Source organism: Salmo salar, chromosome 29 (genome assembly GCF_965601325.2).
Source record: "Salmo salar chromosome 29, fSalSal1, whole genome shotgun sequence".
Classification (NCBI taxonomy): Eukaryota; Metazoa; Chordata; class Actinopteri; order Salmoniformes; family Salmonidae; genus Salmo; species Salmo salar.
In genome coordinates this window covers 44,750,642-44,776,286 of record NC_138319.1, presented here as the reverse complement: position 1 = coordinate 44,776,286, position 25,645 = coordinate 44,750,642, and the positions used below count along the sequence as shown (strand labels likewise).

The 25,645-nt window shown below is 40.1% G+C and overlaps 21 non-coding genes across 21 annotated transcripts; all 21 read left to right on the top strand.

Annotated features, from left to right (window-relative positions):
* Positions 1-649: 649 nt before the first annotated feature.
* trnaa-cgc (transfer RNA alanine (anticodon CGC)) lies at positions 650-721 on the top strand. The gene has a single exon. It is a non-coding gene; the product is annotated as a tRNA-Ala (tRNA).
* A 467-nt stretch (positions 722-1,188) lies between these two features.
* Positions 1,189-1,260, top strand: trnat-ugu (transfer RNA threonine (anticodon UGU)). Its single transcript has one exon. It is a non-coding gene; the product is annotated as a tRNA-Thr (tRNA).
* Positions 1,261-2,399: 1,139 nt separating this feature from the next.
* trnaa-cgc (transfer RNA alanine (anticodon CGC)) lies at positions 2,400-2,471 on the top strand. The gene has a single exon. It is a non-coding gene; the product is annotated as a tRNA-Ala (tRNA).
* Positions 2,472-2,938: 467 nt separating this feature from the next.
* Positions 2,939-3,010, top strand: trnat-ugu (transfer RNA threonine (anticodon UGU)). The gene has a single exon. It is a non-coding gene; the product is annotated as a tRNA-Thr (tRNA).
* A 1,678-nt stretch (positions 3,011-4,688) lies between these two features.
* trnat-cgu (transfer RNA threonine (anticodon CGU)) lies at positions 4,689-4,760 on the top strand. The gene has a single exon. It is a non-coding gene; the product is annotated as a tRNA-Thr (tRNA).
* A 1,140-nt stretch (positions 4,761-5,900) lies between these two features.
* Positions 5,901-5,972, top strand: trnaa-ugc (transfer RNA alanine (anticodon UGC)). The gene has a single exon. It is a non-coding gene; the product is annotated as a tRNA-Ala (tRNA).
* A 467-nt stretch (positions 5,973-6,439) lies between these two features.
* trnat-cgu (transfer RNA threonine (anticodon CGU)) lies at positions 6,440-6,511 on the top strand. Its single transcript has one exon. It is a non-coding gene; the product is annotated as a tRNA-Thr (tRNA).
* Positions 6,512-8,190: 1,679 nt separating this feature from the next.
* Positions 8,191-8,262, top strand: trnat-cgu (transfer RNA threonine (anticodon CGU)). The gene has a single exon. It is a non-coding gene; the product is annotated as a tRNA-Thr (tRNA).
* Positions 8,263-9,941: 1,679 nt separating this feature from the next.
* On the top strand, positions 9,942-10,013 carry trnat-cgu (transfer RNA threonine (anticodon CGU)). Its single transcript has one exon. It is a non-coding gene; the product is annotated as a tRNA-Thr (tRNA).
* Positions 10,014-11,692: 1,679 nt separating this feature from the next.
* Positions 11,693-11,764, top strand: trnat-cgu (transfer RNA threonine (anticodon CGU)). The gene has a single exon. It is a non-coding gene; the product is annotated as a tRNA-Thr (tRNA).
* Positions 11,765-13,443: 1,679 nt separating this feature from the next.
* On the top strand, positions 13,444-13,515 carry trnat-cgu (transfer RNA threonine (anticodon CGU)). Its single transcript has one exon. It is a non-coding gene; the product is annotated as a tRNA-Thr (tRNA).
* A 1,679-nt stretch (positions 13,516-15,194) lies between these two features.
* trnat-cgu (transfer RNA threonine (anticodon CGU)) lies at positions 15,195-15,266 on the top strand. Its single transcript has one exon. It is a non-coding gene; the product is annotated as a tRNA-Thr (tRNA).
* Positions 15,267-16,945: 1,679 nt separating this feature from the next.
* On the top strand, positions 16,946-17,017 carry trnat-cgu (transfer RNA threonine (anticodon CGU)). Its single transcript has one exon. It is a non-coding gene; the product is annotated as a tRNA-Thr (tRNA).
* Positions 17,018-18,157: 1,140 nt separating this feature from the next.
* trnaa-ugc (transfer RNA alanine (anticodon UGC)) lies at positions 18,158-18,229 on the top strand. Its single transcript has one exon. It is a non-coding gene; the product is annotated as a tRNA-Ala (tRNA).
* A 467-nt stretch (positions 18,230-18,696) lies between these two features.
* Positions 18,697-18,768, top strand: trnat-cgu (transfer RNA threonine (anticodon CGU)). Its single transcript has one exon. It is a non-coding gene; the product is annotated as a tRNA-Thr (tRNA).
* Positions 18,769-20,450: 1,682 nt separating this feature from the next.
* Positions 20,451-20,522, top strand: trnat-cgu (transfer RNA threonine (anticodon CGU)). Its single transcript has one exon. It is a non-coding gene; the product is annotated as a tRNA-Thr (tRNA).
* A 1,140-nt stretch (positions 20,523-21,662) lies between these two features.
* trnaa-ugc (transfer RNA alanine (anticodon UGC)) lies at positions 21,663-21,734 on the top strand. The gene has a single exon. It is a non-coding gene; the product is annotated as a tRNA-Ala (tRNA).
* A 467-nt stretch (positions 21,735-22,201) lies between these two features.
* Positions 22,202-22,273, top strand: trnat-cgu (transfer RNA threonine (anticodon CGU)). Its single transcript has one exon. It is a non-coding gene; the product is annotated as a tRNA-Thr (tRNA).
* Positions 22,274-23,412: 1,139 nt separating this feature from the next.
* trnaa-ugc (transfer RNA alanine (anticodon UGC)) lies at positions 23,413-23,484 on the top strand. Its single transcript has one exon. It is a non-coding gene; the product is annotated as a tRNA-Ala (tRNA).
* A 467-nt stretch (positions 23,485-23,951) lies between these two features.
* Positions 23,952-24,023, top strand: trnat-cgu (transfer RNA threonine (anticodon CGU)). The gene has a single exon. It is a non-coding gene; the product is annotated as a tRNA-Thr (tRNA).
* Positions 24,024-25,163: 1,140 nt separating this feature from the next.
* trnaa-ugc (transfer RNA alanine (anticodon UGC)) lies at positions 25,164-25,235 on the top strand. The gene has a single exon. It is a non-coding gene; the product is annotated as a tRNA-Ala (tRNA).
* The last annotated feature ends 410 nt before the right edge of the window (positions 25,236-25,645 follow it).

Sequence of the window (25,645 nt, the reverse complement as noted above, 5' to 3'; positions counted from 1 at the left end):
TATCTCAACTCACTGGTCACGATAAAAACACCCACCCGTAGCACTCGCTCCAGCAGATATATCTCACTGGTCATCCCCAAAGCCAACACCTCCTTTGGCTGCCTTTCCTTCCAGTTCTCTGCTGCCAATGACTGGAACGAATTGCAAAAATCGCTGAACCTGGACACTTATATTTCCCTCACTAACTTTAAACATCAGCTATCTGAGCAGCTAACCGATCGCTGCAGCTGTACATAGGCCATCTGTAAATAGCCCACCCAATCTACCTACCTCATCCCCATATTGTTTTTATTTACTTTCTGCTCTTTTGCACACCAGTATTTGTACTTGCACATCATCATCTGCTCATCTATCACTCCAGTGTTAATTTGCTAAATTGTAATTACCTCACTACCATGGCCTATTTATTACCTTACCTCCTCATGCCATTTGCACACACTGAATATAGACTTTCTTTTTTTCTATTGTGTTATTGACTGTACGCTTGTTTATTCCATTTGTAACTCTATGTTGTTGTTTGTGTCGCACTGCTTTGCTTTATCTTGGCCAGGTTGCAGTTCTCAATGAGAACTTGTTCTCCACTAGCTTACCTGGTTAAATAAAGGTGAAATAAAATAAAATAAGAAACATTTTTTATCTTTCCCAGAACGGGGATGTAGCTCAGTGGTAGAGCGCATGCTTCGCATGTATGAGGTCCTGGGTTCAATCCCCAGCTTCTCCATTTAAAATTATTGCATTGACCCAACTCCTACTTTACAGAATGTTGTAATTCTAAGCAGGAAACAGAGACGTGCTAAATAATTTGGTTTTGTAATCTGAAGAACATTCCTTCAATCCCTGTTCGTACAATTATAGAACAGAAGTGGCATGATTGCCATCTTTTATGGCGTCATTTTCAAAAACTGAAGTTTATGGGTTCGATCCCAGTCTGTACCTGGTTTAAGAATTGCTGCTATCATTTCCTTGTAGTTTCAATGGAGTGGTGTATATAAAAAGTACATTGTATTGATATTGCATTTTATCTGCAAATGAAATGGGATGGAAGCTCAGAGGGGGAGTGCATGCAAAATATGTATGAGGTCCTCGGTTCAATCCCAAGATTCTCCACTGAGTTTATTTGTGTGCCAAATTCACATTTACACAACTACTACTTTCCTGAATGTTGATATATAATTCAGAGCGTAGAGTGGCATGGTGGCCAAGTGGTAAGGCGTTGGTCTTGTAAACCGAAGATCATGGGTTCAAATCCCTTCTGTGCCTTTATGAAAGACATCTGATATCATGGACCTGTGCTTTAATTGGAGGACTTTGCAGAAAATCAAGTTGTATCAATATTGCAACACAGCTATTATAGTAAGGGGATGAATCTCTATGGTAGAGCCAGTACTTTACATGAATGCGGTCCAACGTTAATCCCCAACTTCTCTGTTGAGTGTAATTAGTTGTTAAATTAGCTTTTGCACAACTCCCACTTTCCAGAATGTTGACATTCTAAGAAGGAAATAGATATGCTAAATCATCTGTTTCTGTAAACTGAAGCACATGGGTTCAATCCTTGTTTGACGTTTATGGAAGATAGCTGATATTATGGAAATGTACTTTCATTAGAACAGTGTAAAGAAAAGGTAAATTGTATTGATATGACCGCTGCGACCTGTATGCTCTAGTCGGCTGGCCCTCGCTACCTATTCGTCACCAGACCCACTGGCTCCAGGTCATCTATAAGTCTATGCTAGGTAAAGCTCCGCCTTATCTCAACTCACTGGTCACGATAAAAACACCCACCCGTAGCACTCGCTCCAGCAGATATATCTCACTGGTCATCCCCAAAGCCAACACCTCCTTTGGCTGCCTTTCCTTCCAGTTCTCTGCTGCCAATGACTGGAACGAATTGCAAAAATCGCTGAACCTGGACACTTATATTTCCCTCACTAACTTTAAACATCAGCTATCTGAGCAGCTAACCGATCGCTGCAGCTGTACATAGGCCATCTGTAAATAGCCCACCCAATCTACCTACCTCATCCCCATATTGTTTTTATTTACTTTCTGCTCTTTTGCACACCAGTATTTGTACTTGCACATCATCATCTGCTCATCTATCACTCCAGTGTTAATTTGCTAAATTGTAATTACCTCACTACCATGGCCTATTTATTACCTTACCTCCTCATGCCATTTGCACACACTGAATATAGACTTTCTTTTTTTCTATTGTGTTATTGACTGTACGCTTGTTTATTCCATTTGTAACTCTATGTTGTTGTTTGTGTCGCACTGCTTTGCTTTATCTTGGCCAGGTTGCAGTTCTCAATGAGAACTTGTTCTCCACTAGCTTACCTGGTTAAATAAAGGTGAAATAAAATAAAATAAGAAACATTTTTTATCTCTCCCAGAACGGGGATGTAGCTCAGTGGTAGAGCGCATGCTTCGCATGTATGAGGTCCTGGGTTCAATCCCCAGCTTCTCCATTTAAAATTATTGCATTGACCCAACTCCTACTTTACAGAATGTTGTAATTCTAAGCAGGAAACAGAGATGTGCTAAATAATTTGGTTTTGTAATCTGAAGAACATTCCTTCAATCCCTGTTCGTACAATTATAGAACAGAAGTGGCATGATTGCCATCTTTTATGGCGTCATTTTCAAAAACTGAAGTTTATGGGTTCGATCCCAGTCTGTACCTGGTTTAAGAATTGCTGCTATCATTTCCTTGTAGTTTCAATGGAGTGGTGTATATAAAAAGTACATTGTATTGATATTGCATTTTATCTGCAAATGAAATGGGATGGAAGCTCAGAGGGGGAGTGCATGCAAAATATGTATGAGGTCCTCGGTTCAATCCCAAGATTCTCCACTGAGTTTATTTGTGTGCCAAATTCACATTTACACAACTACTACTTTCCTGAATGTTGATATATAATACAGAACGTAGAGTGGCATGGTGGCCAAGTGGTAAGGCGTTGGTCTTGTAAACCGAAGATCATGGGTTCAAATCCCTTCTGTGCCTTTATGAAAGACATCTGATATCATGGACCTGTGCATTAATTGGAGGACTTTGCAGAAAATCAAGTTGTATCAATATTGCAACACAGCTATTATAGTAAGGGGATGAATCTCTATGGTAGAGCCAGTACTTTACATGAATGCGGTCCAACGTTAATCCCCAACTTCTCTGTTGAGTGTAATTAGTTGTTAAATTAGCTTTTGCACAACTCCCACTTTCCAGAATGTTGACATTCTAAGAAGGAAATAGATATGCTAAATCATCTGTTTCTGTAAACTGAAGCACATGGGTTCAATCCTTGTTCGACGTTTATGGAAGATAGCTGATATTATGGAAATGTACTTTCATTAGAACAGTGTAAAGAAAAGGTCAATTGTATTGATATGACCACTGCGACCTGTATGCTCTAGTCGGCTGGCCCTCGCTACCTATTCGTCACCAGACCCACTGGCTCCAGGTCATCTATAAGTCTATGCTAGGTAAAGCTCCGCCTTATCTCAGCTCACTGGTCACGATAAAAACACCCACCCGTAGCACTCGCTCCAGCAGGTATATCTCACTGGTCATCCCCAAAGCCAACACCTCCTTTGGCCGCCTTTCCTTCCAGTTCTCTGCTGCCAATGACTGGAACGAATTGCAAAAATCGCTGAAGCTGGACACTTATATTTCCCTTACTAACTTTAAACATCAGCTATCTGAGCAGCTAACCGATCGCTGCAGCTGTATATAGGCCATCTGTAAATAGCCCACCCAATCTACCTACCTCATCCCCATATTGTTTTTATTTACTTTCTGCTCTTTTGCACACCAGTATTTCTACTTGCACATCATCATCTGCTCATCTATCACTCCAGTGTTAATTTGCTAAATTGTAATTACTTCGCTACTATGGCCTATTTATTGCCTTACCTCCTCACGCCATTTGCACACACTGAATATAGACTTTCTTTTTTTCTATTGTGTTATTGACTGTACGCTTGTTTATTCCATTTGTAACTCTGTGTTGTTGTTTGTGTCGCACTGCTTTGCTTTATCTTGGCCAGGTCGCAGTTCTCAATGAGAACTTGTTCTCCACTAGCTTACCTGGTTAAATAAAGGTGAAATAAAATAAAATAAGAAACATTTTTTCTCTTTCCCAGAAAGGGGATGTAGCTCAGTGGTAGAGCGCATGCTTTGCATGTATGAGGTCCTGGCTTCAATCCCCAGCTTCTCCATTTAAAATTATTGCATTGACCCAACTCCTACTTTACAGAATGTTGAAATTCTAAGCAGGAAACAGAGATGTGCTAAATAATTTGGTCTTGTAATCTGAAGAACATCCCTTCAATCCCTGTTCGTACAATTATAGAACAGAAGTGGCATGATTGCCATCTTTTATGGCGTCATTTTCAAAAACTGAAGTTCATGGGTTCGATCCCAGTCTGTACCTGGTTTAAGAATTGCTGCTATCATTTCATTGTAGTTTCAATGGAGTGGAGTATATAAAAAGTACATTGTATTGATATTGCATTTTATCTGCAAATGAAATGGGATGGAAGCTCAGAGGGGGAGTGCATGCAAAATATGGATGAGGTCCTCGGTTCAATCCCAAGATTCTCCACTGAGTTTATTTGTGTGCCAAATTCACATTTACACAACTACTACTTTCCAGAATGTTGATATATCATTAACAGCGTAGAGTGGCATGGTGGCCAAGTGGTAAGGCGTCGGTCTCGTAAACCGAAGATCATGGGTTCAAATCCCATCCGTGCCTTTATGACAGACATCTGATATCATGGACCTGTGTTTTTATTGGAGGACTTTGCAGAAAAAGCAAGTTGTGTCAATATGGCAACACAGTTATTATAGTAAGGGGATGTATCTCTATGGTAGAGCCAGTACTTTACATGTATGCGGTCCAACGTTAATCCCCAACTTCTCTGTTGACTGTATTTACTTGTTAAATTAGCTTTTGCACAACTCCCACTTTCCAGAATGTTGACATTCTAAGAAGGAAATAGATATGCTAAATCATCTGTTTCTGTAAACTGAAGCACATGGGTTCAATCCTTGTTCGACGTTTATGGAAGATAGCTGATATTATGTAAATGTACTTTCATTAGAACAGTGTAAAGAAAAGGTAAATTGTATTGATATGACCACTGCGACCTGTATGCTCTAGTCGGCTGGCCCTCGCTACCTATTCGTCACCAGACCCACTGGCTCCAGGTCATCTATAAGTCTATGCTAGGTAAAGCTTCGTCTTATCTCAGCTCACTGGTCACGATAACAACACCCACCCGTAGCACGCGCTCCAGCAGGTATATCTCACTGGTCATCCTCAAAGCCAACACCTCCTTTGGCCACCTTTCCTTCCAGTTCTCTGCTGCCAATGACTGGAACGAATTGCAAAAATCGCTGAAGCTGGACACTTATATTTCCCTTACTAACTTTAAACATCAGCTATCTGAGCAGCTAACCGATCGCTGCAGCTGTATATAGGCCATCTGTAAATAGCCCACCCAATCTACCTACCTCATCCCCATATTGTTTTTATTTACTTTCTGCTCTTTTGCACACCAGTATTTCTACTTGCACATCATCATCTGCTCATCTATCACTCCAGTGTTAATTTGCTAAATTGTAATTACTTCGCTACTATGGCCTATTTATTGCCTTACCTCCTCACGCCATTTGCACACACTGTATATAGACTTTCTTTTTTTCTATTGTGTTATTGACTGTATGCTTGTTTATTCCATTTGTAACTCTGTGTTGTTGTTTGTGTCGCACTGCTTTGCTTTATCTTGGCCAGGTTGCAGTTCTCAATGAGAACTTGTTCTCCACTAGTTTACCTGGTTAAATAAAGGTGAAATAAAATAAAATAAGAAACATTTTTTCTCTTTCACAGAAAGGGGATGTAGCTCAGTGGTAGAGCGCATGCTTTGCATGTATGAGGTCCTGGGTTCAATCCCCAGCTTCTCCATTTAAAATTATTGCATTGACCCAACTCCTACTTTACAGAATGTTGAAATTCTAAGCAGGAAACAGAGATGTGCTAAATAATTTGGTCTTGTAATCTGAAGAACATCCCTTCAATCCCTGTTTGTACAATTATAGAACAGAAGTGGCATGATTGCCATCTTTTATGGCGTCATTTTCAAAAACTGAAGTTCATGGGTTCGATCCCAGTCTGTACCTGGTTTAAGAATTGCTGCTATCATTTCATTGTAGTTTCAATGGAGTGGAGTATATAAAAAGTACATTGTATTGATATTGCATTTTATCTGCAAATGAAATGGGATGGAAGCTCAGAGGGGGAGTGCATGCAAAATATGGATGAGGTCCTCGGTTCAATCCCAAGATTCTCCACTGAGTTTATTTGTGTGCCAAATTCACATTTACACAACTACTACTTTCCAGAATGTTGATATATCATTAACAGCGTAGAGTGGCATGGTGGCCAAGTGGTAAGGCGTCGTTCTCGTAAACCGAAGATCATGGGTTCAAATCCCATCCGTGCCTTTATGACAGACATCTGATATCATGGACCTGTGTTTTTATTGGAGGACTTTGCAGAAAAAGCAAGTTGTGTCAATATGGCAACACAGTTATTATAGTAAGGGGATGTATCTCTATGGTAGAGCCAGTACTTTACATGTATGCGGTCCAACGTTAATCCCCAACTTCTCTGTTGACTGTATTTACTTGTTAAATTAGCTTTTGCACAACTCCCACTTTCCAGAATGTTGACATTCTAAGAAGGAAATAGATATGCTAAATCATCTGTTTCTGTAAACTGAAGCACATGGGTTCAATCCTTGTTCGACGTTTATGGAAGATAGCTGATATTATGTAAATGTACTTTCATTAGAACAGTGTAAAGAAAAGGTCAATTGTATTGATATGACCACTGCGACCTGTATGATCTAGTCGGCTGGCCCTCGCTACCTATTCGTCACCAGACCCACTGGCTCCAGGTCATCTATAAGTCTATGCTAGGTAAAGCTTCGTCTTATCTCAGCTCACTGGTCACGATAACAACACCCACCCGTAGCACACGCTCCAGCAGGTATATCTCACTGGTCATCCTCAAAGCCAACACCTCCTTTGGCCACCTTTCCTTCCAGTTCTCTGCCGCCAATGACTGGAACGAATTGCAAAAATCGCTGAAGCTGGACACTTATATTTCCCTTACTAACTTTAAACATCAGCTATCTGAGCAGCTAACCGATCGCTGCAGCTGTATATAGGCCATCTGTAAATAGCCCACCCAATCTACATACCTCATCCCCATATTGTTTTTATTTACTTTCTGCTCTTTTGCACACCAGTATTTCTACTTGCACATCATCATCTGCTCATCTATCACTCCAGTGTTAATTTGCTAAATTGTAATTACTTCGCTACTATGGCCTATTTATTGCCTTACCTCCTCACGCCATTTGCACACACTGTATATAGACTTTCTTTTTTTCTATTGTGTTATTGACTGTATGCTTGTTTATTCCATTTGTAACTCTGTGTTGTTGTTTGTGTCGCACTGCTTTGCTTTATCTTGGCCAGGTTGCAGTTCTCAATGAGAACTTGTTCTACACTAGTTTACCTGGTTAAATAAAGGTGAAATAAAATAAAATAAGAAACATTTTTTCTCTCTCCCAGAACGGGGATGTAGCTCAGTGGTAGAGCCCATGCTTTGCATGTATCAGGTCCTGGGTTCAATCCCCAGCTACTCCATTTAAAATTATTGCATTGACCCAACTCCTACTTTACAGAATGTTGAAATTCTAAGCAGGAAACAGAGATGTGCTAAATAATTTGGTCTTGTAATCTGAAGAACATCCCTTCAATCCCTGTTCGTACAATTATAGAACAGAAGTGGCATGATTGCCATCTTTTATGGCGTCATTTTCAAAAACTGAAGTTCATGGGTTCGATCCCAGTCTGTACCTGGTTTAAGAATTGCTGCTATCATTTCATTGTAGTTTCAATGGAGTGGAGTATATAAAAAGTACATTGTATTGATATTGCATTTTATCTGCAAATGAAATGGGATGGAAGCTCAGAGGGGGAGTGCATGCAAAATATGGATGAGGTCCTCGGTTCAATCCCAAGATTCTCCACTGAGTTTATTTGTGTGCCAAATTCACATTTACACAACTACTACTTTCCAGAATGTTGATATATCATTAACAGCGTAGAGTGGCATGGTGGCCAAGTGGTAAGGCGTCAGTCTCGTAAACCGAAGATCATGGGTTCAAATCCCATCCGTGCCTTTATGACAGACATCTGATATCATGGACCTGTGTTTTTATTGGAGGACTTTGCAGAAAAAGCAAGTTGTGTCAATATGGCAACACAGTTATTATAGTAAGGGGATGTATCTCTATGGTAGAGCCAGTACTTTACATGTATGCGGTCCAACGTTAATCCCCAACTTCTCTGTTGACTGTATTTACTTGTTAAATTAGCTTTTGCACAACTCCCACTTTCCAGAATGTTGACATTCTAAGAAGGAAATAGATATGCTAAATCATCTGTTTCTGTAAACTGAAGCACATGGGTTCAATCCTTGTTCGACGTTTATGGAAGATAGCTGATATTATGTAAATGTACTTTCATTAGAACAGTGTAAAGAAAAGGTAAATTGTATTGATATGACCACTGCGACCTGTATGCTCTAGTCGGCTGGCCCTCGCTACCTATTCGTCACCAGACCCACTGGCTCCAGGTCATCTATAAGTCTATGCTAGGTAAAGCTTCGTCTTATCTCAGCTCACTGGTCACGATAACAACACCCACCCGTAGCACGCGCTCCAGCAGGTATATCTCACTGGTCATCCTCAAAGCCAACACCTCCTTTGGCCACCTTTCCTTCCAGTTCTCTGCTGCCAATGACTGGAACGAATTGCAAAAATCGCTGAAGCTGGACACTTATATTTCCCTTACTAACTTTAAACATCAGCTATCTGAGCAGCTAACCGATCGCTGCAGCTGTATATAGGCCATCTGTAAATAGCCCACCCAATCTACCTACCTCATCCCCATATTGTTTTTATTTACTTTCTGCTCTTTTGCACACCAGTATTTCTACTTGCACATCATCATCTGCTCATCTATCACTCCAGTGTTAATTTGCTAAATTGTAATTACTTCGCTACTATGGCCTATTTATTGCCTTACCTCCTCACGCCATTTGCACACACTGAATATAGACTTTCTTTTTTTCTATTGTGTTATTGACTGTATGCTTGTTTATTCCATTTGTAACTCTATGTTGTTGTTTGTGTCGCACTGCTTTGCTTTATCTTGGCCAGGTTGCAGTTCTCAATGAGAACTTGTTCTCCACTCGTTTACCTGGTTAAATAAAGGTTAAATAAAATAAAATAAGAAAAAAAAATTCTCTTTCACAGAAAGGGGATGTAGCTCAGTGGTAGAGCGCATGCTTTGCATGTATGAGGTCCTGGGTTCAATCCCCAGCTTAGCCATTTAAAATTTTTGCATTGACCCAACTCCTACTTTACAGAATGTTGAAATTCTAAGCAGGAAACAGAGATGTGCTAAATAATTTGGTCTTGTAATCTGAAGAACATCCCTTCAATCCCTGTTCGTACAATTATAGAACAGAAGTGGCATGATTGCCATCTTTTATGGCGTCATTTTCAAAAACTGAAGTTCATGGGTTCGATCCCAGTCTGTACCTGGTTTAAGAATTGCTGCTATCATTTCATTGTAGTTTCAATGGAGTGGAGTATATAAAAAGTACATTGTATTGATATTGCATTTCATCTGCAAATGAAATGGGATGGAAGCTCAGAGGGGGAGTGCATGCAAAATATGGATGAGGTCCTCGGTTCAATCCCAAGATTCTCCACTGAGTTTATTTGTGTGCCAAATTCACATTTACACAACTACTACTTTCCAGAATGTTGATATATCATTAACAGCGTAGATTGGCATGGTGGCCAAGTGGTAAGGCGTCGTTCTCGTAAACCGAAGATCATGGGTTCAAATCCCATCCGTGCCTTTATGACAGACATCTGATATCATGGACCTGTGTTTTTATTGGAGGACTTTGCAGAAAAAGCAAGTTGTGTCAATATGGCAACACAGTTATTATAGTAAGGGGATGTATCTCTATGGTAGAGCCAGTACTTTACATGTATGCGGTCCAACGTTAATCCCCAACTTCTCTGTTGACTGTATTTACTTGTTAAATTAGCTTTTGCACAACTCCCACTTTCCAGAATGTTGACATTCTAAGAAGGAAATAGATATGCTAAATCATCTGTTTCTGTAAACTGAAGCACATGGGTTCAATCCTTGTTCGACGTTTATGGAAGATAGCTGATATTATGTAAATGTACTTTCATTAGAACAGTGTAAAGAAAAGGTCAATTGTATTGATATGACCACTGCGACCTGTATGATCTAGTCGGCTGGCCCTCGCTACCTATTCGTCACCAGACCCACTGGCTCCAGGTCATCTATAAGTCTATGCTAGGTAAAGCTTCGTCTTATCTCAGCTCACTGGTCACGATAACAACACCCACCCGTAGCACACGCTCCAGCAGGTATATCTCACTGGTCATCCTCAAAGCCAACACCTCCTTTGGCCACCTTTCCTTCCAGTTCTCTGCCGCCAATGACTGGAACGAATTGCAAAAATCGCTGAAGCTGGACACTTATATTTCCCTTACTAACTTTAAACATCAGCTATCTGAGCAGCTAACCGATCGCTGCAGCTGTATATAGGCCATCTGTAAATAGCCCACCCAATCTACATACCTCATCCCCATATTGTTTTTATTTACTTTCTGCTCTTTTGCACACCAGTATTTCTACTTGCACATCATCATCTGCTCATCTATCACTCCAGTGTTAATTTGCTAAATTGTAATTACTTCGCTACTATGGCCTATTTATTGCCTTACCTCCTCACGCCATTTGCACACACTGTATATAGACTTTCTTTTTTTCTATTGTGTTATTGACTGTATGCTTGTTTATTCCATTTGTAACTCTGTGTTGTTGTTTGTGTCGCACTGCTTTGCTTTATCTTGGCCAGGTTGCAGTTCTCAATGAGAACTTGTTCTACACTAGTTTACCTGGTTAAATAAAGGTGAAATAAAATAAAATAAGAAACATTTTTTCTCTCTCCCAGAACGGGGATGTAGCTCAGTGGTAGAGCCCATGCTTTGCATGTATCAGGTCCTGGGTTCAATCCCCAGCTACTCCATTTAAAATTATTGCATTGACCCAACTCCTACTTTACAGAATGTTGAAATTCTAAGCAGGAAACAGAGATGTGCTAAATAATTTGGTCTTGTAATCTGAAAAACATCCCTTCAATCCCTGTTCGTACAATTATAGAACAGAAGTGGCATGATTGCCATCTTTTATGGCGTCATTTTCAAAAACTGAAGTTCATGGGTTCGATCCCAGTCTGTACCTGGTTTAAGAATTGCTGCTATCATTTCATTGTAGTTTCAATGGAGTGGAGTATATAAAAAGTACATTGTATTGATATTGCATTTTATCTGCAAATGAAATGGGATGGAAGCTCAGAGGGGGAGTGCATGCAAAATATGGATGAGGTCCTCGGTTCAATCCCAAGATTCTCCACTGAGTTTATTTGTGTGCCAAATTCACATTTACACAACTACTACTTTCCAGAATGTTGATATATCATTAACAGCGTAGAGTGGCATGGTGGCCAAGTGGTAAGGCGTCAGTCTCGTAAACCGAAGATCATGGGTTCAAATCCCATCCGTGCCTTTATGACAGACATCTGATATCATGGACCTGTGTTTTTATTGGAGGACTTTGCAGAAAAAGCAAGTTGTGTCAATATGGCAACACAGTTATTATAGTAAGGGGATGTATCTCTATGGTAGAGCCAGTACTTTACATGTATGCGGTCCAACGTTAATCCCCAACTTCTCTGTTGACTGTATTTACTTGTTAAATTAGCTTTTGCACAACTCCCACTTTCCAGAATGTTGACATTCTAAGAAGGAAATAGATATGCTAAATCATCTGTTTCTGTAAACTGAAGCACATGGGTTCAATCCTTGTTCGACGTTTATGGAAGATAGCTGATATTATGTAAATGTACTTTCATTAGAACAGTGTAAAGAAAAGGTAAATTGTATTGATATGACCACTGCGACCTGTATGCTCTAGTCGGCTGGCCCTCGCTACCTATTCGTCACCAGACCCACTGGCTCCAGGTCATCTATAAGTCTATGCTAGGTAAAGCTTCGTCTTATCTCAGCTCACTGGTCACGATAACAACACCCACCCGTAGCACGCGCTCCAGCAGGTATATCTCACTGGTCATCCTCAAAGCCAACACCTCCTTTGGCCACCTTTCCTTCCAGTTCTCTGCTGCCAATGACTGGAACGAATTGCAAAAATCGCTGAAGCTGGACACTTATATTTCCCTTACTAACTTTAAACATCAGCTATCTGAGCAGCTAACCGATCGCTGCAGCTGTATATAGGCCATCTGTAAATAGCCCACCCAATCTACCTACCTCATCCCCATATTGTTTTTATTTACTTTCTGCTCTTTTGCACACCAGTATTTCTACTTGCACATCATCATCTGCTCATCTATCACTCCAGTGTTAATTTGCTAAATTGTAATTACTTCGCTACTATGGCCTATTTATTGCCTTACCTCCTCACGCCATTTGCACACACTGAATATAGACTTTCTTTTTTTCTATTGTGTTATTGACTGTATGCTTGTTTATTCCATTTGTAACTCTATGTTGTTGTTTGTGTCGCACTGCTTTGCTTTATCTTGGCCAGGTTGCAGTTCTCAATGAGAACTTGTTCTCCACTAGTTTACCTGGTTAAATAAAGGTTAAATAAAATAAAATAAGAAAAAAAAAATCTCTTTTACAGAAAGGGGATGTAGCTCAGTGGTAGAGCGCATGCTTTGCATGTATGAGGTCCTGGGTTCAATCCCCAGCTTAGCCATTTAAAATTTTTGCATTGACCCAACTCCTACTTTACAGAATGTTGAAATTCTAAGCAGGAAACAGAGATGTGCTAAATAATTTGGTCTTGTAATCTGAAGAACATCCCTTCAATCCCTGTTCGTACAATTATAGAACAGAAGTGGCATGATTGCCATCTTTTATGGCGTCATTTTCAAAAACTGAAGTTCATGGGTTCGATCCCAGTCTGTACCTGGTTTAAGAATTGCTGCTATCATTTCATTGTAGTTTCAATGGAGTGGAGTATATAAAAAGTACATTGTATTGATATTGCATTTCATCTGCAAATGAAATGGGATGGAAGCTCAGAGGGGGAGTGCATGCAAAATATGGATGAGGTCCTCGGTTCAATCCCAAGATTCTCCACTGAGTTTATTTGTGTGCCAAATTCACATTTACACAACTACTACTTTCCAGAATGTTGATATATCATTAACAGTGTAGAGTGGCATGGTGGCCAAGTGTTAAGGCGTCGGTCTCGTAAACCGAAGATCATGGGTTCAAATCCCATCCGTGCCTTTATGAAAGACATCTGATATCATGCACCTGTGTTTTTATTGGAGGACTTTGCAGAAAAAGCAAGTTGTGTCAATATGGCAACACAGTTATTATAGTAAGGGGATGTATCTCTATGGAAGAGCCAGTACTTTACATGTATGCGGTCCAACGTTAATCCCCAACTTCTCTGTTGACTGTATTTACTTGTTAAATTAGCTTTTGCACAACTCCCACTTTCCAGAATGTTGACATTCTAAGAAGGAAATAGATATGCTAAATCATCTGTTTCTGTAAACTGAAGCACATGGGTTCTATCCTTGTTCGACGTTTATGGAAGATAGCTGATATTATAGAAATGTACTTTCATTAGAACAGTGTAAAGAAAAGGTCAATTGTATTGATATGACTACTGCGACCTGTATGGTCTAGTCGGCAGGCCCTCGCTACCTATTCGTCACCAGACCCACTGGCTCCAGGTCATCTATAAGTCTATGCTAGGTAAAGCTTCGTCTTATCTCAGCTCACTGGTCACGATAACAACACCCACCCGTAGCACGCGCTCCAGCAGGTATATCTCACTGGTCATCCTCAAAGCCAACACCTCCTTTGGCCACCTTTCCTTCCAGTTCTCTGCCGCCAATGACTGGAACGAATTGCAAAAATCGCTGAAGCTGGACACTTATATTTCCCTTACTAACTTTAAACATCAGCTATCTGAGCAGCTAACCGATCGCTGCAGCTGTATATAGACCATCTGTAAATAGCCCACCCAATCTACCTACCTCATCCCCATATTGTTTTTATTTACTTTCTGCTCTTTTGCACACCAGTATTTCTACTTGCACATCATCATCTGCTCATCTATCACTCCAGTGTTAATTTGCTAAATTGTAATTACTTCGCTACTATGGCCTATTTATTGCCTTACCTCCTCACGCCATTTGCACACACTGTATATAGACTTTCTTTTTTTCTATTGTGTTATTGACTGTATGCTTGTTTATTCCATTTGTAACTCTGTGTTGTTGTTTGTGTCGCACTGCTTTGCTTTATCTTGGCCAGGTTGCAGTTCTCAATGAGAACTTGTTCTACACTAGTTTACCTGGTTAAATAAAGGTGAAATAAAATAAAATAAGAAACATTTTTTCTCTCTCCCAGAACGGGGATGTAGCTCAGTGGTAGAGCCCATGCTTTGCATGTATCAGGTCCTGGGTTCAATCCCCAGCTACTCCATTTAAAATTATTGCATTGACCCAACTCCTACTTTACAGAATGTTGAAATTCTAAGCAGGAAACAGAGATGTGCTAAATAATTTGGTCTTGTAATCTGAAAAACATCCCTTCAATCCCTGTTCGTACAATTATAGAACAGAAGTGGCATGATTGCCATCTTTTATGGCGTCATTTTCAAAAACTGAAGTTCATGGGTTCGATCCCAGTCTGTACCTGGTTTAAGAATTGCTGCTATCATTTCATTGTAGTTTCAATGGAGTGGAGTATATAAAAAGTACATTGTATTGATATTGCATTTAATCTGCAAATGAAATGGGATGGAAGCTCAGAGGGGGAGTGCATGCAAAATATGGATGAGGTCCTCGGTTCAATCCCAAGATTCTCCACTGAGTTTATTTGTGTGCCAAATTCACATTTACACAACTACTACTTTCCAGAATGTTGATATATCATTAACAGCGTAGAGTGGCATGGTGGCCAAGTGGTAAGGCGTCAGTCTCGTAAACCGAAGATCATGGGTTCAAATCCCATCCGTGCCTTTATGACAGACATCTGATATCATGGACCTGTGTTTTTATTGGAGGACTTTGCAGAAAAAGCAAGTTGTGTCAATATGGCAACACAGTTATTATAGTAAGGGGATGTATCTCTATGGTAGAGCCAGTACTTTACATGTATGCGGTCCAACGTTAATCCCCAACTTCTCTGTTGACTGTATTTACTTGTTAAATTAGCTTTTGCACAACTCCCACTTTCCAGAATGTTGACATTCTAAGAAGGAAATAGATATGCTAAATTATCTGTTTCTGTAAACTGAAGCACATGGGTTCAATCCTTGTTCGACGTTTATGGAAGATAGCTGATATTATGTAAATGTACTTTCATTAGAACAGTGTAAAGAAAAGGTAAATTGTATTGATATGACCACTGCGACCTGTATGCTCTAGTCGGCTGGCCCTCGCTACCTATTCGTCACCAGACCCACTGGCTCCAGGTCATCTATAAGTCTATGCTAGGTAAAGCTTCGTCTTATCTCAGCTCACTGGTCACGATAACAACACCCACCCGTAGCACGCGCTCCAGCAGGTATATCTCACTGGTCATCCTCAAAGCCAACACCTCCTTTGGCCACCTTTCCTTCCAGTTCTCTGCTGCCAATGACTGGAACGAATTGCAAAAATCGCTGAAGCTGGACACTTATATTTCCCTTACTAACTTTAAACATCAGCTATCTGAGCAGCTAACCGATCGCTGCAGCTGTATATAGGCCATCTGTAAATAGCCCACCCAATCTACCTACCTCATCCCCATATTGTTTTTATTTACTTTCTGCTCTTTTGCACACCAGTATTTCTACTTGCACATCATCATCTGCTCATCTATCACTCCAGTGTTAATTTGCTAAATTGTAATTACTTCGCTACTATGGCCTATTTATTGCCTTACCTCCTCACGCCATTTGCACACACTGAATATAGACTTTCTTTTTTTCTATTGTGTTATTGACTGTATGCTTGTTTATTCCATTTGTAACTCTATGTTGTTGTTTGTGTCGCACTGCTTTGCTTTATCTTGGCCAGGTTGCAGTTCTCAATGAGAACTTGTTCTCCACTAGTTTACCTGGTTAAATAAAGGTTAAATAAAATAAAATAAGAAAAAAAAATTCTCTTTTACAGAAAGGGGATGTAGCTCAGTGGTAGAGCGCATGCTTTGCATGTATGAGGTCCTGGGTTCAATCCCCAGCTTAGCCATTTAAAATTTTTGCATTGACCCAACTCCTACTTTACAGAATGTTGAAATTCTAAGCAGGAAACAGAGATGTGCTAAATAATTTGGTCTTGTAATCTGAAGAACATCCCTTCAATCCCTGTTCGTACAATTATAGAACAGAAGTGGCATGATTGCCATCTTTTATGGCGTCATTTTCAAAAACTGAAGTTCATGGGTTCGATCCCAGTCTGTACCTGGTTTAAGAATTGCTGCTATCATTTCATTGTAGTTTCAATGGAGTGGAGTATATAAAAAGTACATTGTATTGATATTGCATTTCATCTGCAAATGAAATGGGATGGAAGCTCAGAGGGGGAGTGCATGCAAAATATGGATGAGGTCCTCGGTTCAATCCCAAGATTCTCCACTGAGTTTATTTGTGTGCCAAATTCACATTTACACAACTACTACTTTCCAGAATGTTGATATATCATTAACAGTGTAGAGTGGCATGGTGGCCAAGTGTTAAGGCGTCGGTCTCGTAAACCGAAGATCATGGGTTCAAATCCCATCCGTGCCTTTATGAAAGACATCTGATATCATGCACCTGTGTTTTTATTGGAGGACTTTGCAGAAAAAGCAAGTTGTGTCAATATGGCAACACAGTTATTATAGTAAGGGGATGTATCTCTATGGAAGAGCCAGTACTTTACATGTATGCGGTCCAACGTTAATCCCCAACTTCTCTGTTGACTGTATTTACTTGTTAAATTAGCTTTTGCACAACTCCCACTTTCCAGAATGTTGACATTCTAAGAAGGAAATAGATATGCTAAATCATCTGTTTCTGTAAACTGAAGCACATGGGTTCTATCCTTGTTCGACGTTTATGGAAGATAGCTGATATTATAGAAATGTACTTTCATTAGAACAGTGTAAAGAAAAGGTAAATTGTATTGATATGACTACTGCGACCTGTATGGTCTAGTCGGCAGGCCCTCGCTACCTATTCGTCACCAGACCCACTGGCTCCAGGTCATCTATAAGTCTATGCTAGGTAAAGCTTCGTCTTATCTCAGCTCACTGGTCACGATAACAACACCCACCCGTAGCACGCGCTCCAGCAGGTATATCTCACTGGTCATCCTCAAAGCCAACACCTCCTTTGGCCACCTTTCCTTCCAGTTCTCTGCCGCCAATGACTGGAACGAATTGCAAAAATCGCTGAAGCTGGACACTTATATTTCCCTTACTAACTTTAAACATCAGCTATCTGAGCAGCTAACCGATCGCTGCAGCTGTATATAGACCATCTGTAAATAGCCCACCCAATCTACCTACCTCATCCCCATATTGTTTTTATTTACTTTCTGCTCTTTTGCACACCAGTATTTCTACTTGCACATCATCATCTGCTCATCTATCACTCCAGTGTTAATTTGCTAAATTGTAATTACTTCGCTACTATGGCCTATTTATTGCCTTACCTCCTCACGCCATTTGCACACACTGTATATAGACTTTCTTTTTTTCTATTGTGTTATTGACTGTATGCTTGTTTATTCCATTTGTAACTCTGTGTTGTTGTTTGTGTCGCACTGCTTTGCTTTATCTTGGCCAGGTTGCAGTTCTCAATGAGAACTTGTTCTCCACTAGTTTACCTGGTTAAATAAAGGTGAAATAAAATAAAATAAGAAACATTTTTTCTCTTTCACAGAAAGGGGATGTAGCTCAGTGGTAGAGTGCATGCTTTGCATGTATGAGGTCCTGGGTTCAATCCCCAGCTTCTCCATTTAAAATTATTGCATTGACCCAAATCCTACTTTACAGAATGTTGAAATTCTAAGCAGGAAACAGAGATGTGCTAAATAATTTGGTCTTGTAATCTGAAGAACATCCCTTCAATCCCTGTTTGTACAATTATAGAACAGAAGTGGCATGATTGCCATCTTTTATGGCGTCATTTTCAAAAACTGAAGTTCATGGGTTCGATCCCAGTCTCTACCTGGTTTAAGAATTGCTGCTATCATTTCATTGTAGTTTCAATGGAGTGGAGTATATAAAAAGTACATTGTATTGATATTGCATTTTATCTGCAAATGAAATGGGATGGAAGCTCAGAGGGGGAGTGCATGCAAAATATGGATGAGGTCCTCGGTTCAATCCCAAGATTCTCCACTGAGTTTATTTGTGCGCCAAATTCACATTTACACAACTACTACTTTCCAGAATGTTGATATATCATTAACAGCGTAGAGTGGCATGGTGGCCAAGTGGTAAGGCGTCGTTCTCGTAAACCGAAGATCATGGGTTCAAATCCCATCCGTGCCTTTATGACAGACATCTGATATCATGGACCTGTGTTTTTATTGGAGGACTTTGCAGAAAAAGCAAGTTGTGTCAATATGGCAACACAGTTATTATAGTAAGGGGATGTATCTCTATGGTAGAGCCAGTACTTTACATGTATGCGGTCCAACGTTAATCCCCAACTTCTCTGTTGACTGTATTTACTTGTTAAATTAGCTTTTGCACAACTCCCACTTTCCAGAATGTTGACATTCTAAGAAGGAAATAGATATGCTAAATCATCTGTTTCTGTAAACTGAAGCACATGGGTTCAATCCTTGTTCGACGTTTATGGAAGATAGCTGATATTATGTAAATGTACTTTCATTAGAACAGTGTAAAGAAAAGGTCAATTGTATTGATATGACCACTGCGACCTGTATGGTCTAGTCGGCAGGCCCTCGCTACCTATTCGTCACCAGACCCACTGGCTCCAGGTCATCTATAAGTCTATGCTAGGTAAAGCTTCGTCTTATCTCAGCTCACTGGTCACGATAACAACACCCACCCGTAGCACGCGCTCCAGCAGGTATATCTCACTGGTCATCCTCAAAGCCAACACCTCCTTTGGCCACCTTTCCTTCCAGTTCTCTGCTGCCAATGACTGGAACGAATTGCAAAAATCGCTGAAGCTGGACACTTATATTTCCCTTACTAACTTTAAACATCAGCTATCTGAGCAGCTAACCGATCGCTGCAGCTGTATATAGGCCATCTGTAAATAGCCCACCCAATCTACTTACCTCACCCCATATTGTTTTTATTTACTTTCTGCTCTTTTGCACACCAGTATTTCTACTTGCACATCATCATCTGCTCATCTATCACTCCAGTGTTAATTTGCTAAATTGTAATTACTTCGCTACTATGGCCTATTTATTGCCTTACCTCCTCACGCCATTTGCACACACTGAATATAGACTTTCTTTTTTTCTATTGTGTTATTGACTGTATTCTTGTTTATTCCATTTGTAACTCTGTGTTGTTGTTTGTGTCGCACTGCTTTGCTTTATCTTGGCCAGGTCGCAGTTCTCAATGAGAACTTGTTCTCCACAAGCTTACCAGGTTAATTAAATAAAGGTGAAATAAAATAAAATAAGAAACATTTTTTATCTTTCCCAGAAAGGGGATGTAGCTCAGTGGTAGAGTGCTTGCTTTGCATGTATGAGGTCCTGGGTTCAATCCCCAGCTTCGCCATGTAAAATTATTGCATTGACCCAACTCCTACTTTACAGAATGTTGTAATTCTAAGCAGGAAACAGAGACGTGCTAAATAATTTGGTTTTGTAATCTGAAGAACATCCCTTCAATCCCTGTTCGTACAATTATAGAACAGAAGTGGCATGATTGCCATCTTTTATGGCGTCATTTTCAAAAACTGAAGTTCATGGGTTCGATCCCAGTCTGTACCTGGTTTAAGAATTGCTGCTATCATTTCATTGTAGTTTCAATGGAGTGGAGTATATAAAAAGTACATTGTATTGATATTGCATTTTATCTGCAAATGAAATGGGATGGAAGCTCAGAGGGGGAGTGCATGCAAAATATGGATGAGGTCCTCGGTTCAATCCCAAGATTCTCCACTGAGTTTATTTGTGTGCCAAATTCACATTTACACAACTACTACTTTCCAGAATGTTGATATATCATTAACAGCGTAGAGTGGCATGGTGGCCAAGTGGTAAGGCGTCGTTCTCGTAAACCGAAGATCATGGGTTCAAATCCCATCCGTGCCTTTATGACAGACATCTGATATCATGGACCTGTGTTTTTATTGGAGGACTTTGCAGAAAAAGCAAGTTGTGTCAATATGGCAACACAGTTATTATAGTAAGGGGATGTATCTCTATGGTAGAGCCAGTACTTTACATGTATGCGGTCCAACGTTAATCCCCAACTTCTCTGTTGACTGTATTTACTTGTTAAATTAGCTTTTGCACAACTCCCACTTTCCAGAATGTTGACATTCTAAGAAGGAAATAGATATGCTAAATCATCTGTTTCTGTAAACTGAAGCACATGGGTTCAATCCTTGTTCGACGTTTATGGAAGATAGCTGATATTATGTAAATGTACTTTCATTAGAACAGTGTAAAGAAAAGGTCAATTGTATTGATATGACCACTGCGACCTGTATGGTCTAGTCGGCAGGCCCTCGCTACCTATTCGTCACCAGACCCACTGGCTCCAGGTCATCTATAAGTCTATGCTAGGTAAAGCTTCGTCTTATCTCAGCTCACTGGTCACGATAACAACACCCACCCGTAGCACGCGCTCCAGCAGGTATATCTCACTGGTCATCCTCAAAGCCAACACCTCCTTTGGCCACCTTTCCTTCCAGTTCTCTGCTGCCAATGACTGGAACGAATTGCAAAAATCGCTGAAGCTGGACACTTATATTTCCCTTACTAACTTTAAACATCAGCTATCTGAGCAGCTAACCGATCGCTGCAGCTGTATATAGGCCATCTGTAAATAGCCCACCCAATCTACCTACCTCATCCCCATATTGTTTTTATTTACTTTCTGCTCTTTTGCACACCAGTATTTCTACTTGCACATCATCATCTGCTCATCTATCACTCCAGTGTTAATTTGCTAAATTGTAATTACTTCGCTACTATGGCCTATTTATTGCCTTACCTCCTCACGCCATTTGCACACACTGTATATAGACTTTCTTTTTTTCTATTGTGTTATTGACTGTATGCTTGTTTATTCCATTTGTAACTCTGTGTTGTTGTTTGTGTCGCACTGCTTTGCTTTATCTTGGCCAGGTTGCAGTTCTCAATGAGAACTTGTTCTCCACTAGTTTACCTGGTTAAATAAAGGTGAAATAAAATAAAATAAGAAACATTTTTTCTCTTTCACAGAAAGGGGATGTAGCTCAGTGGTAGAGCGCATGCTTTGCATGTATGAGGTCCTGGGTTCAATCCCCAGCTTCTCCATTTAAAATTATTGCATTGACCCAACTCCTACTTTACAGAATGTTGAAATTCTAAGCAGGAAACAGAGATGTGCTAAATAATTTGGTCTTGTAATCTGAAGAACATCCCTTCAATCCCTGTTTGTACAATTATAGAACAGAAGTGGCATGATTGCCATCTTTTATGGCGTCATTTTCAAAAACTGAAGTTCATGGGTTCGATCCCAGTCTGTACCTGGTTTAAGAATTGCTGCTATCATTTCATTGTAGTTTCAATGGAGTGGAGTATATAAAAAGTACATTGTATTGATATTGCATTTTATCTGCAAATGAAATGGGATGGAAGCTCAGAGGGGGAGTGCATGCAAAATATGGATGAGGTCCTCGGTTCAATCCCAAGATTCTCCACTGAGTTTATTTGTGTGCCAAATTCACATTTACACAACTACTACTTTCCAGAATGTTGATATATCATTAACAGCGTAGAGTGGCATGGTGGCCAAGTGGTAAGGCGTCGTTCTCGTAAACCGAAGATCATGGGTTCAAATCCCATCCGTGCCTTTATGACAGACATCTGATATCATGGACCTGTGTTTTTATTGGAGGACTTTGCAGAAAAAGCAAGTTGTGTCAATATGGCAACACAGTTATTATAGTAAGGGGATGTATCTCTATGGTAGAGCCAGTACTTTACATGTATGCGGTCCAACGTTAATCCCCAACTTCTCTGTTGACTGTATTTACTTGTTAAATTAGCTTTTGCACAACTCCCACTTTCCAGAATGTTGACATTCTAAGAAGGAAATAGATATGCTAAATCATCTGTTTCTGTAAACTGAAGCACATGGGTTCAATCCTTGTTCGACGTTTATGGAAGATAGCTGATATTATGTAAATGTACTTTCATTAGAACAGTGTAAAGAAAAGGTCAATTGTATTGATATGACCACTGCGACCTGTATGGTCTAGTCGGCAGGCCCTCGCTACCTATTCGTCACCAGACCCACTGGCTCCAGGTCATCTATAAGTCTATGCTAGGTAAAGCTTCGTCTTATCTCAGCTCACTGGTCACGATAACAACACCCACCCGTAGCACGCGCTCCAGCAGGTATATCTCACTGGTCATCCTCAAAGCCAACACCTCCTTTGGCCACCTTTCCTTCCAGTTCTCTGCTGCCAATGACTGGAACGAATTGCAAAAATCGCTGAAGCTGGACACTTATATTTCCCTTACTAACTTTAAACATCAGCTATCTGAGCAGCTAACCGATCGCTGCAGCTGTATATAGGCCATCTGTAAATAGCCCACCCAATCTACCTACCTCATCCCCATATTGTTTTTATTTACTTTCTGCTCTTTTGCACACCAGTATTTCTACTTGCACATCATCATCTGCTCATCTATCACTCCAGTGTTAATTTGCTAAATTGTAATTACTTCGCTACTATGGCCTATTTATTGCCTTACCTCCTCACGCCATTTGCACACACTGTATATAGACTTTCTTTTTTTCTATTGTGTTATTGACTGTATGCTTGTTTATTCCATTTGTAACTCTGTGTTGTTGTTTGTGTCGCACTGCTTTGCTTATCTTGGCCAGGTTGCAGTTCTCAATGAGAACTTGTTCTCCACTAGTTTACCTGGTTAAATAAAGGTGAAATAAAATAAAATAAGAAACATTTTTTCTCTTTCACAGAAAGGGGATGTAGCTCAGTGGTAGAGCGCATGCTTTGCATGTATGAGGTCCTGGGTTCAATCCCCAGCTTCTCCATTTAAAATTATTGCATTGACCCAACTCCTACTTTACAGAATGTTGAAATTCTAAGCAGGAAACAGAGATGTGCTAAATAATTTGGTCTTGTAATCTGAAGAACATCCCTTCAATCCCTGTTTGTACAATTATAGAACAGAAGTGGCATGATTGCCATCTTTTATGGCGTCATTTTCAAAAACTGAAGTTCATGGGTTCGATCCCAGTCTGTACCTGGTTTAAGAATTGCTGCTATCATTTCATTGTAGTTTCAATGGAGTGGAGTATATAAAAAGTACATTGTATTGATATTGCATTTTATCTGCAAATGAAATGGGATGGAAGCTCAGAGGGGGAGTGCATGCAAAATATGGATGAGGTCCTCGGTTCAATCCCAAGATTCTCCACTGAGTTTATTTGTGTGCCAAATTCACATTTACACAACTACTACTTTCCAGAATGTTGATATATCATTAACAGCGTAGAGTGGCATGGTGGCCAAGTGGTAAGGCGTCGTTCTCGTAAACCGAAGATCATGGGTTCAAATCCCATCCGTGCCTTTATGACAGACATCTGATATCATGGACCTGTGTTTTTATTGGAGGACTTTGCAGAAAAAGCAAGTTGTGTCAATATGGCAACACAGTTATTATAGTAAGGGGATGTATCTCTATGGTAGAGCCAGTACTTTACATGTATGCGGTCCAACGTTAATCCCCAACTTCTCTGTTGACTGTATTTACTTGTTAAATTAGCTTTTGCACAACTCCCACTTTCCAGAATGTTGACATTCTAAGAAGGAAATAGATATGCTAAATCATCTGTTTCTGTAAACTGAAGCACATGGGTTCAATCCTTGTTCGACGTTTATGGAAGATAGCTGATATTATGTAAATGTACTTTCATTAGAACAGTGTAAAGAAAAGGTCAATTGTATTGATATGACCACTGCGACCTGTATGGTCTAGTCGGCAGGCCCTCGCTACCTATTCGTCACCAGACCCACTGGCTCCAGGTCATCTATAAGTCTATGCTAGGTAAAGCTTCGTCTTATCTCAGCTCACTGGTCACGATAACAACACCCACCCGTAGCACGCGCTCCAGCAGGTATATCTCACTGGTCATCCTCAAAGCCAACACCTCCTTTGGCCACCTTTCCTTCCAGTTCTCTGCTGCCAATGACTGGAACGAATTGCAAAAATCGCTGAAGCTGGACACTTATATTTCCCTTACTAACTTTAAACATCAGCTATCTGAGCAGCTAACCGATCGCTGCAGCTGTATATAGGCCATCTGTAAATAGCCCACCCAATCTACCTACCTCATCCCCATATTGTTTTTATTTACTTTCTGCTCTTTTGCACACCAGTATTTCTACTTGCACATCATCATCTGCTCATCTATCACTCCAGTGTTAATTTGCTAAATTGTAATTACTTCGCTACTATGGCCTATTTATTGCCTTACCTCCTCACGCCATTTGCACACACTGTATATAGACTTTCTTTTTTTCTATTGTGTTATTGACTGTATGCTTGTTTATTCCATTTGTAACTCTGTGTTGTTGTTTGTGTCGCACTGCTTTGCTTTATCTTGGCCAGGTTGCAGTTCTCAATGAGAACTTGTTCTCCACTAGTTTACCTGGTTAAATAAAGGTGAAATAAAATAAAATAAGAAACATTTTTTCTCTTTCACAGAAAGGGGATGTAGCTCAGTGGTAGAGCGCATGCTTTGCATGTATGAGGTCCTGGGTTCAATCCCCAGCTTCTCCATTTAAAATTATTGCATTGACCCAACTCCTACTTTACAGAATGTTGAAATTCTAAGCAGGAAACAGAGATGTGCTAAATAATTTGGTCTTGTAATCTGAAGAACATCCCTTCAATCCCTGTTTGTACAATTATAGAACAGAAGTGGCATGATTGCCATCTTTTATGGCGTCATTTTCAAAAACTGAAGTTCATGGGTTCGATCCCAGTCTGTACCTGGTTTAAGAATTGCTGCTATCATTTCATTGTAGTTTCAATGGAGTGGAGTATATAAAAAGTACATTGTATTGATATTGCATTTTATCTGCAAATGAAATGGGATGGAAGCTCAGAGGGGGAGTGCATGCAAAATATGGATGAGGTCCTCGGTTCAATCCCAAGATTCTCCACTGAGTTTATTTGTGTGCCAAATT